This window comes from Pleurodeles waltl, chromosome 5 (genome assembly GCF_031143425.1).
Source record: "Pleurodeles waltl isolate 20211129_DDA chromosome 5, aPleWal1.hap1.20221129, whole genome shotgun sequence".
Taxonomy (NCBI): Eukaryota; Metazoa; Chordata; class Amphibia; order Caudata; family Salamandridae; genus Pleurodeles; species Pleurodeles waltl.
Window position 1 is genome coordinate 205,269,957 of NC_090444.1, and position 12,333 is coordinate 205,282,289.

A 12,333-nucleotide genomic window follows, 5' to 3' on the forward strand; every position below is an offset into this window, starting at 1 on the left:
TGGAGTTGTGACCTGTGGGGCAGAAGGGCCCCCCTACATCCTCAGGATGCTGGATCGGCCCAAGCTTTCTGTATCTATGAGGTAGCCTACTTAGTGAAATTCTAGGGGACCCATCTTTCATTCTGTAGGAACCCTTCGTCAGTTGCTGTCCTGCCATTGGTACCAAAAACCTAGAGATGAGCCCACCTGGAATTTTTTGCAGAACAGAAAACAACAACTCTACCTATGAAAATGCTGCTGCTAAAGGTTGGTTTTGATTACATCAGGGCGGGCAAAAAACACTGCTTTTGGGCAACATATGTTTACTGGCGTGGTTTATGTTTTCACTAGAAACGACATACAAAGTGAGCCCTAATTACAGTATTGGTGAAAGACACCAGATCTAAAAACAAATGTAAATGTGTCCTGGAGTTTTTGTGCGCGATCAGATTCCCTCATGATTGAGTTGTGAGAGCAAACATTTTCTAGAGACAAGCACATCAGACAGTTTACTCGCTTGTCTTCCCTAGTGGGGCCTCAGTGCTCATGAACCATCAACATACCCTATTGAGCGTTAGCATTTATGTTAGGCCTAATTAGACATCTTCCATCTATGGAATAAAATTAAGGTAACTAAATAGAAGATACTTTATATCATAGTCAGCAAATGCATTTATTTCAAAGTGAGGTTCGCCAAGTAGTTGACTAAAATTACAGAATAAAGAAAGAGTACAGCTCTTAGGAGGTGACAAGAGCAAAGAAAATGAAAAACACCAGTAAGTCATCTCATAACAGGGGTTGGTCGTAAAGCACAAGGCGTCTAGCTTACCTGGTTGAGCTTCTGCTACAGTGACGTCTGTGTGACCTACAGGTTATCGGCTAGAATCCCAGCAAGGCACACTGTGTATTTAATTCTTCTGAGGCTAAGGTGTGTAATCTGGAGTTTGATAATAACAACATTACTGTTGAGGCCTACTAAAAACGCCTCTGAATACTGGGTTTTGTAATAAGCGGTGATATTATTATTTTTAGCATATGCTCTGAAAGTTACATCTTGGATGTCCTTCACAGCCGTTTGCTTCGGTGTGGCACATCTTTACTATTAAAGAAAATCAAAGCTACAGAAGTCAGATAGCCAAAAGAAATGTCGTCCTGCAACCTACGGTACAAGTTTAATGCAATCAAATGAAAGATAATGCCAGAGTAGAACAAATCAAGGACGAACGAGCAGTACAGCAACAGAGAAGAACTTACCACAGTCCGGGGTGGATATTATAGACGCTACCAACAATGATTTTGAACAGAAGAGTAATTGACAAAGAACAATCATGAAAATCAAATGTGACTCATGCAAGCTTGCAAGCCCTACAGGTAGAAGGAGACGGTGAGATGAAGTGAGGACACAAGGGCATGCAACACAATGCTATTCTGAGTGAATTGTTAAAAAACATAAAAACAGGACTACCAAATACGAATATTATGTTTGAAGACTGGGACAGTCCTTTTTCACAAAACACAGAATTGTGCATAAAGGCGAGCGTTTGCAAATCAAAAGAGCATGAAGAGATGTATCTTAATCAACAATGATAAGTATGGGCCTAAAATGTGCAATTTCTTCCTCGAAAGAATTAAAAAGTCATGTATAAGCACACATACAAAACCATGCAGGGGGATACAAAAGAAGGATGCCACTGGGATGTCAGACGTCTAGAGTTTCTGTTTTCTAACTTTCAGCAACTAGAAGTGGAAGAACCCGACATCTTCTAGCAATGCACATCTAACTGCCCTTGAAATAAAGTTATAGGGAGTCAGTATAAAAAAAGTCCACCTTGAAGATGGTGAAATCATTTGCCAGACGTGGTTACTCTTCCCAGTGGCTTTTAAGATCGCTCATATCACAGACTGAATTTCGAGATCTTTACAGAAAACACGCTGATGTGAACAAACGGTCTCAGACCAGGTTTAAGCATTCCCAAGCTGTGGTAAAACAACAGTAGTTTGCAGGGGTACAAAGAGGTGAAAAACAGACATACTATTTGGGTCAAGTGTACTAATAAATGTACATTTACACATCTGTTGCAACAACGTAAAGGTCAAATTCTATGTGATTCCCACAGTGCAGCAGACCTACAATGACACACCACTGTATACTGCCTTACAGATTGTGTGCTTCTACTATTTTACAGAGGAAAGCAGCTGGTCTGACACGGAGGAAAGATACTCAATTTGATTTGAACTCCCTTCACGGATTTAACCCCTTGTATGCTGGGTAAACATATTCGTTTTTAAGTTTTTCATATGAAAATCAGCATAGCCTAAATCATACTCTTCCGAAGAATCGTGATTCCCCCCTCTCTCAACAATGGCCATAGATAGCATGTTAGATCTAATGAATCTCTGTGTGTTTGCAGGTGTGTGCATATATATTTATATTTATATATGTATACATTTTATGTTCACTAAAAAAATTAATGTGAAATTAGTAGTGGCTTTGGTTATAACACCTTATCACAGGTTTGAAAAAAAATTGAAATACACTTCAAAGAAACACAGTTAAAGTCCAGTTTGAATTAGAACTAAAAACGCCTCTGAAATTCACAAGTTGTTGTTAGCAGCACAGCCCATAACTCATACAACAGCTATGCAAACCATAACTCAAACACCAAATGCAACGCTGAGGTCCTCACTCTTTATGTGCAGATGCAATTAAAAATGTTCTAAAGAATGTTAGCGATGAGATTTCATATTGTTCCACCCCTTAACACTATGAACGAGGTGACCATGAAGGTACTATTTTCTAATGGTTGGCGTACGCTCTGTTATTTAATTACATTGTGCTTTTAAGTGTTGTTAATAATTGCCATAAATATTGTGAGCTTGTAAGTGTTGTATTTGATTAAACAGACAATAGTCAAGCTGTGCACAGCAGTTTCTTTATGATGGAGAGACCCATATTTCACACTGATCTGCGAGTTATATTCCATATTTCACAGGTTTTTGTAAAACGTGGTCTTTACACTTCTGCAACTCGTGCAATAAAAGCAACCAGACATGTGTGTGTGTGTGCGTGTGCCCACATGGTTGATGTAATATCCCTTTATTACTACTGGTAAACATGTTTACAGAAGCACTGACTGTAACATGCCATTTATTGCCATAGTTAAGTGTCAGTAGTAAATATGCAGATGTGCTGCATAGGACGAGCATCTACTAACATGCCGTCTAACCCCTCCTTAAGCAGTGGTAATAAATAGGATGCTACTCTTTGGGAGCAGTATACATGGCTTGTGCCATGCTGTTTTTTTTTTGTATATGTGTTATTTACAGCTGTTTATAAAAAGAAACAGCTCTCAGGGGCTGATTGTGAGTCTGCTTTCTTTTGCATAATAGTAACATTAATTATTAAATAAATACATAGACAGTTATGTGAATAAATAACAACGGATCTGTGAGACAGTAAGCTGCGATGACTCCCATTGGTTATAATGTACTATCGTAATAACATGGAATGAGCTTTGCACTTATTGTATTAGTGCACGTGTTAGTGCAGTTATTAGTAGAATTGTTTACAATTACATGTTTTATTGCGCAACATTTATTTTCACGGGCCGGGATATAAAAACGCACAACTACGTGCCCCTTTCCGAGCATCCCGATAACCGAAGCGCCCTGTAGTGCACATACAAGGTGGACCCCCACACCCCTCTCCCCCCTCCAGCGTACAAACACAAACATCTGATGGGATAAAGCACACTACTTCAAAGTCCGGTGCTTCAGGCAGTGCATGGATCAACACTGGCACGGACTTCACCAATGCCCACAAAGGTGCAACCTTATATAACCCTTCATCATACTGCTGATTGGAAAAAAATAATTTCAAATGTGCGATTATTACACTCACGCTCCCCAAGGGGTCAGCCCAGAAACACCTCTCCAATTTCCTCAAACGAACATTCGCTTTCTATTTTTATAAACATGAATCCCGTGGCGCGATAGTAAAAGAGCGAGGCAGTCCCCGCTGCCCCGCTAGTAAACCCGGCGAGCAAAGGGCGCCGCCTGGTTCGAAGTCCAGAGCGAAGCTGCGGCGCTTCTGACTTCTAGATACGAAATGACAGGGCTGGACAGCGAGTAACTGGACGGGCGAGGGCACGTGCGCACCAGGGACCCCGGATGAAGAGGTCACAGGGAAAAGAGCTGGGGTTCGGGGGTGGGGACGTTGAGAATTAAAGACCGCGCACCGGGTCCCCGGGAGGCCGCCGAACCGAATGAAGACATCAATATGTGGCAAAGACGTGTAAATGACGAGGGGCGCAGAAGGGGCGAGGCGCGCGCCGGGGGTATAGACCAGCGCCCGGGATTGTTAGTAGTAACCCTCGGATGTCACGTTACGTGCGTGCGTGCTACGCCACCTTAGTGCACGAGCTCAACAAGTTTAAACATTTGTACTTACAGGAGTAATATAAAAGGCAGTGCGTATAGTACAGCAGGTGGCAGTGATGAGCCCCTGAGAGGTCAGTCGCGCAGCCAATCAAAGTGAGGAAGAGAAGGAAAATGTTGTGATCTTTCTGCCCTCAGTCCAGGGGGGGTATTCTCCATTGCCCGTATGGATGTCAAGAAGCGTCCGTGTAGGCGTAAAAGCATCCCGCCACCCCGCCTTTCCCCTTCCGCAGCACGCGCCAATCACTCACGTCAGCTAAACAACGTAAAATACTTGAGGTGAGAAGCTTGGTGTAAACCTGCATGTATCTGATGGACAGGTTGGAACACCAGACAAACCAAAGTGACGATACAACGATCACAAGCTCATTGTTAGAGTAAAACACACTAACACATGATATTGCGAATACCGCAGAGGGGGAATCGCCGCCTTGTAGTTTCAGCATTTCAAACTTCTGACAACTTTGCTTGCTTACCAAGAGATGCTGCTTAGCGAGGAAGCAGCTAGATTGTCCATGTTCCAGGTAGACGGTGCTGCGTACAGCCAGGGAGGTCACTGCTGCCTGACGCTGACAGCCTCAACTGTCGGAGTAGCAACAGACCACATAAAACAACCTTCCCCCAAAAAACAAACACAAAAACACTAGCAAGGGGGAATTACTACAGGTATTATTGACAGCTTATACTCTATAAATTAAAATGTGTGGTAAACGCACATTCACACATTTATCACGCGAGTGCAAAGGCCAAATTCCATGTTTTTACAGATATAGAGGGTCATTCTGACCCTGGCGGCCGGTGGCCGCCAGGGCCACCGACCACGGGAGCACCGCCAACAGGCTGGCGGTGCTCCAATGAGCATTCTGACCGCGGCGGTTCAGCCGCGGTCAGAAGCGGAAAGTCAGCGGTCTCCCGCTGACTTTCCGCTGCTCTTTGGAATCCTCCATGGCTGCGGAGCGCGCTCCGCAGCCATGAGGATTCTGACCCCCCCTACCGCCATCCAGTTCATGGCGGGAAAGCCGCCATGAACAGGATGGCGGTAGGGGGGTCGCGGGGCCCCTGGGGGCCCCTGCCGTGCCCATGCCAATGGCATGGGCACGGCAGGGGCCCCCGTAAGAGGGCCCCGAAAAGTATTTCAGTGTCTGCCTTGCAGACACTGAAATACGCGACGGGTGCCACTGCACCCGTCGCACCTTCCCACTCCGCCGGCTCGATTACGAGCCGGCATCCTCGTGGGAAGGTCGTTTTCCCCTGGGCTGGCGGGCGGTTTTACTGGAACCGCCCGCCAGCCCAGGGGAAAACTCGTAATACCCGCCGCGGTCTTTTGACCGCGGCGCGGTAATTTGGAGGGCGGGATCCTGGCGGGCGGCCTCCGCCGCCCGCCAGGGTCATAATGAGGCCCATAATGTGTAATTGACATGAGAGAACCCTGCTTATTCTCTCTGCCAGTAGCAGTAACTTTACAATGGAAAAAACTTTTCTAATAGCAACAATCCTATTAACCCTTTGTATTCTAGTTCTAGATAAATAACTTAGTTTAAAACTACTACACAAGACAAAGCCGCGCATAAACCACACTTGCAGATCCGTAGAGAGTAACATGCTATTTATTACAATTGCGGACGGAGGGGAGGTGCAGCACAGTGACAGCAGAGGTAAGGCAATATGACTCAATGACTCACTCAAGGCCTCTCCACTTGTGAATCATGGTGCTCCTCACACTCAATAATGGTCGTGCACCTCCATACACAGTGTTGTAAACTTGCTAGGCAGAGAAAATTAACTGTAACTTGTGCCTTCCCCATGCACTGCTTATACCTCTTCACGTTAAGTCACATGTAGCATGTTAAATCACAGCATTCATAACATTGATGACATCTTAAATGGCATCATTTATAAAAACACTGTGCATGGAAGAGGGGCAAGTGTACGGAGATCACACATTATAACTGTAAATCATAACTGTAAGTTCTAACCTTAGAATTTCCAATGTTTGTGTAGTTTAAGTTGGTTTTGTTTTTTTTTCACTTTGTTTCTAATTACATAATGTGGTCCATTTTGGTATTAATGTCTTCATATATTTTTTGTCCATTTTAATAATAATATCACAGTAATTTATCAATAATTTGCATACAGCAATGTGGAGTGGTGTAGAGTGGAATCCAGTGCACTGGACTAGAGTGGCGTAGGGTACAGTGGAGAACAGTGTTGCACAATCGAGTACAGTGGCCTAGAGTGTAGTGGCATTGAGTAGAGTGTTGTACAGTGGCATAGAGTACAGTGGCGTAGAATGAAGTGGGGCACAGTGAAGTGGGGAAGAGTGAAGTTGGGTAGATGAAGTTAGGTAGAGTAGAGTGGTGTACAGTGTAGTGTCAGAGCAGAATGGCGTACACTAGAGTGGCATGGAGTGGAGTTGGGTAAAGTGGCTGCGAATACTACAGTTTGGAGACTAAAGTGGCACAGAGCGGAGTAGCATAGAGTGGCATGAAATGGCATACAGTACAATGGCATCTAGAAGATTAGAGAGGGCTGGCATAGAGTGCAGTGGCATAGAGTAGAGTGACGCAGAGTAAAGTATTGTAGTGTGGAATGAATTGGCATAGAGTAGAGTGATGTACAGTGGATTGGCGTAGAGTGCAATGGCATGCACTATAGTGGTGTTAGAGTGGTGCACAGTAGAGTAGAGTGGCACAGAGTAAAGTGGAAGAGAGTGCCGCAGAGTACAACTGAGTGGCATTTTGTGCTCTGGGATAAAGTGCAGTGGAGTAGAGTGGTGTAGAGTAGAGTTGCATAGAATGCAGAAGCATACAGTGGAGTCATATACAGTGCAGTGGCATACAGTGCAGTGGCATACAGTAGAATGGTGCAAAGCAGAGTTGAGGGCATGGAGTAGAATGCAATGGTGTGGAGTTAAGTGGCATAGAGAGCAGTGGAGTAGAGTAGACTGGTGCAGAGTACAGTGGCACAGAGTGCAGGGACAGAGTGCAGTGGCAAAAGCGCAGTGGGTTACAGAACAGTGGTGCAGACTATAGTAGAGTGGGGTAGAATGCACTAGTGCTGAGTCAAGTACAGTGGCACAGAGCAGAGAGTTGCAAAGAAGAGCAGAGTGTCATTGACTGCAGTGGTGCACAGAAGAGTGCAGTGGTGTAGAGTGGTGCAGTGTACAGTGCAGCGGCATAGAGTGCAGTGGTATACAGTGCAGTAGTGCAGTAGCACAGAGGGGTGCAGAGTAGAGCAGCACAGGGTGCACTCGTGTAGAATGCAGTGGCACAGACTGCAGTGGTACAGGTGGTGCAAATTAGAGTGCAGTGGTGTGCAGTGCAGTGGCCTAAAGTGCAGCTGTATACAATACAGTAGCGCAGTGCAGAGTACAGTGGTATAGAGTCCAGTAGCAAACAGTAGAGTGGTGCAGCGTAGAGTGTAGTGGTGCAGAGTACAATAGAGTGGCTTAGAGTGCAGTGGCATAGAGTAGAGTGGTGCAGAGCAATTTAGAGTGGCATAGAGTGCAGTGATGTAGAGTGCAATGGCAAAGGGTGAGGTGGTATAGAGTGCAGTGGGGTAGAGTGAAGTGATGTTGAGTAAATTGGCGCAGATTGCTGCTGTGTAGTATGGTGTAGAGTAGAGTGGAGTGCAGTGATGCAAAGTAGAGTGCAGTGGAGTAGAATGCTGTGCCACAGAGTACAGTGGCATACAGTAGAATGGTGTAGGGTGGAGAACAGTGGTTTAGAGTCACGTTGCATAAAGTAGAGTGGTGCAGAGTAGTGTGCAGTGGTGTAGAGTACAGTGTTGGAGACTATAGTAGAGTGGCATAGATTGCAGTGGTGTTAAGTCGAGTGCAGTGAAGTAGAGTCCAGTTGTGTACAGTAGAGTGGTGCAGAGTGGAGTACAGTGGAGTGGTGTATAGTAGTGCAGAGTAGAGTGAAGTGGTTCACAGTTGAGTACACTGGCACAGAGTGCAGTGGCATACAGCAGAGAAGTGCAAAGAAGACCAAAGAAGCATAGAATGCAGTGGCATACAGAACAGTGGGGCACGCTAGAGTAAAGTGATGTAGAGTGCAGTAGCAGAGGGGTGCACAGTACAGTGGCACAGAATGCAGTGACGGAGTGCAGTGTTGCAGACTACAGTAGAGTGCAGTGGCATAGAGTGCTGTGGAGCAGAGTCCAGTAAAGTGGCATTGATTGCCATAGCATGCAGTAGACCGGAGAAAAGAAGAGCAGAGTGGTGTAGAGCAGTGGTTCCCAACCTGTGGTCCGGGGTCCCCTGGGGTCAGCAAAACCTCCCCAGGGGGTCTGCAACTGCTTATAAAATTCAATAATATTAACAGATTAGGTCTCCAGCTTTCAGTAAAGACTTATTGGGGGGTTCCTCAGATTCCAATTATAATTCAGCGGGGGTCCCTGGGTTCCACTAATGATAAAGTGGGGTCCACAGAAGTCAAAAGGTTGGGAACCACTGGTGTAGAGTGCAGTCTCATACAATAGAGTGGTGAACAGTAGAGTACAGTGGTGTAGAGTGCAGTGGTGTAGAGTGGGACAGAGAAGGTTAGAGTGGCAAAGAGTGCAGTTGTATAGAGTGGAGTGGAATAGAGTGCAGTGGTGCACAATACCATAGAGTGCAATGGTGCAAAGTAGAGTGCAGTGGCATACAGTAGAGCACAACAGAGTAAAGTCCAGTGGCATGGAGAAGAGTGGAGTAGTGTGCAGTGGCACAGAGTGAGGCAGAGTTGAGTACAGTGGCACAGAATACAGTGGTGCAGACTATAGTAGAATAAAAAAGATCAGATAATGGACGGAATGCTGAAAAATGCAAACATTCACCCCCAGTCACAAAGATCTGGGTTTAATCCATCGTTTTTTTGCCCACCACGCTACCTTAGTTTAGACCTAGCCATATGCAAATCAGTCTTGTCCCTGTTCCCCATGGGAAAAGTCCAGCCCAAACTGCCGAGCCAGGTCCTCCCTGGACCGGAAATAAGCATCCTGGGACTAGTTTCAGGGTATCACCCTTCATCAGCCAGGCTTGCTTGAATCCAGTGGTGCAGTGAGCACGGGACCCACGTCTGGGTATACCCTTTCCACTTTGGGCAACGAAAGCAAAAAAGATCAGTTGATGGACAGAATGCTGAACAATGCAAACATTCACCCCCAGTCGCAAAGATCTGGGTTTAATCCATCGTTTTTTTGCCCACCACGCCAACCCAGTTCGGACCCAGCCATATGCAAATCAGTCTTGACCCTGTTCCCCATGGGAACAGTCCAGCCCGATCTGCCAAGCCAGGTCTTCCCTACACCCGAAACAAACATTGTGGGACCAGTTTTAGGGTATCACCCTTCATCAGCCAGGCTAGCTTGAATCCAGTTGTTCAGTGAGCACGGGACCTACGTCTGGGCTTACCCTTCCCACTTGGGGTGACAAAAGCAAAACAGATCAGATGATGGACAGAATGCTGAACAATGCAAACATTCACCCCAGTCACAAAGATCTGGGTTTAATCCATTGTTTTTTTGCCCACCACGCCACCCCAGTTCGGACCCAGCCATATGCAAATCAGTCTTGACCCTGTTCCCCATGGGAAAATTCCAGCCCGAACTGCCAAGCCAGGTCCTCCCTGGACCTGAAACAAGCATCCTGGGACCGGTTTTAGAGTATCACCCTTCATCAGCCAGGCTAACTTGAATCCAGCGGACAAGTGAGCACGGGACCTACATCTGGGCATACCCTTTCCACTTGGGCGACAAAAGCAAAAAAGATCAGATGATGGACAGAATGCTGAACAATTCAAACATTCACCCCCAGTCACAAATATCTGGGTTGAATCCATTGTTTTTTTGCCCAACACGCCACCCCAGTTTAGACCCAGCCATATGCCAATCAAACGTGACCCTGTTCCCCATGGGAACAGTCAGCCCGTACTGCCAAGCTAGGTCCTCCCTGAACCAGAAACAAGCATTCTGGGACCTGTTGCAGGGTATCACTCTTCATCAACCAGGCTAGCTTGAATCCAGTGGCGCAGTGAGCACTGGACCCACGTCTTGGCATACCCTTCCCACTTGGGGCGACAAAACCCCAAAAGATCAGATGATGGACGGAATACTAAACAATACAAAAATTCACCCCCAGTCACAAAGATCTGGGTTTAATCCATTGTTTTTTTTAATACCACCACACTCCAGATTGGACCCAGCCATATGCAAATCAGTGTTGACCCTGTTCCCCATGGGAACAGTCCATCCCGAACTGCCAAGCCCGGTCCTCCATGGACCTGAAAAAGCATCCTGGACCTGTTTCAGAGTATCACCCTTCATCAGCCAGGCTAACTTGAGACCTGTGGCCCAGTGAGCACGGGACCCACTTCTGGGCATACCCTTTCCACTTGGGGCGACAAAAGCAAAAAAGATCAGATGATGGACGGAATGCTGAACAATGCAAACATTAACCCCCAGTCGCAAAGATCTGTGTTTAATCCATCGTTTTTTTGCCCACTCCAGCTTGGCCCCAGCCACATGCAAATCAGTCTTGACCCTGTTCCCCATGGGAACAGTCCAGCCCGAACTGCCAAGCCAGGTCCTCCCTGGACCGGAAACAAGCATCCTGGGACCGGTTTCAGGGTATCACCCTTCATCAGCCAGGCTAGCTTGCATCCAGGGGTTCAGTGAGCACGGGACCCATGTCTGGGAATACCCTTCCCACTTGGGGCGACAAAAGCAAAAACAGATCAGATGTTGGATGGAATGCTGAACAATGCAAACATTCACCCCAGTCCCAAAGATCTGTGTTTAATCCATCGTTTTTTTGCCCACCACGCCACCCCAGTTTAGAGCCAGCCATATGCCAATCAGTCTTAACCCTGTCCCAAATGGGAACAGACCAAGCCTGAACTGCCAAGCCAGGTCCTCCCTGGACTGGAAACAAGCATCCTGAGACCAACTTCAGGTTATCACCCTTCATCAGCCAAGCTAGCTTGAATCCAGTGGCACAGTGAACATGGGACCCACATCTGGGCAAACCCTTCCCACTTGTGGTCGACAAAAGCAAAAAAAGATCAGATGATGGACGGAATACTGAACCATGCAAACATTCACTCCCAGTCACAAAGATCTGCGTTTAATCCATTGTTTTTTTGCCCACCAAACCACCCCAGTTTGAACTCAGCCATATGCAAATCAGTCTTGACCTGTTCCCCATGGGAACAGTCTAGCTGAACTGCCAGGCCAGGTCTTCCCTGGACCATAAACAAGCATCCTGGGACCGGTTTCAGGGTATCACCCTTCATCAGCCAGGCTACCTTGAATCTGGTGGCATAGCAAGCACACGTCTGGGTATACCCTTCCCACTTGGGGTGACAAATACAAAAACAACAGATAATGGATGGAATGCAGAGCAAATCAAACATTCACCTCCAGTCACAGAGCTGGGTTTATTCCATAATTTTTTTTGCTTGCCATGCCATTCCAGTTTGTAACCACCCATTTGCAAATCAGCCTTTACCCTGGCATGGCAAACAACAAAACTGATGGATTACACCCAGATCTATGACTGGGGGTTGCATTTGACTATAGTAGAGTGGCCTAGAGTGCAGTGGTGCAGAGTTGGAGACAGTGGCATAGAGAGCAGTGACATACAACAGAGTTGTGCACAGTAAAGCAGAGTAGTGCAGAGTATAGTGGCATAGAGTGGCGTAGCGTATAGTATAGTTGCATATAGTGCAGTGGCATAAAGTGCAATGGTACAGAGTAGAGTGGCATTGAGTGCAGTGGTGCAAAGTAGAGTGCAATGGCGTATAATGCAGTGGTGTAGAGTGCAGTGATATACAGTAGAGTGGGGCAGAGCAGAGTACAGTTGTGTAGAATTCAGTGTGATATAGTGGTGCAGAGTAGAGTAGAGTGCAGCAGCATCAAGTGGTGCAGAGTAGAGTG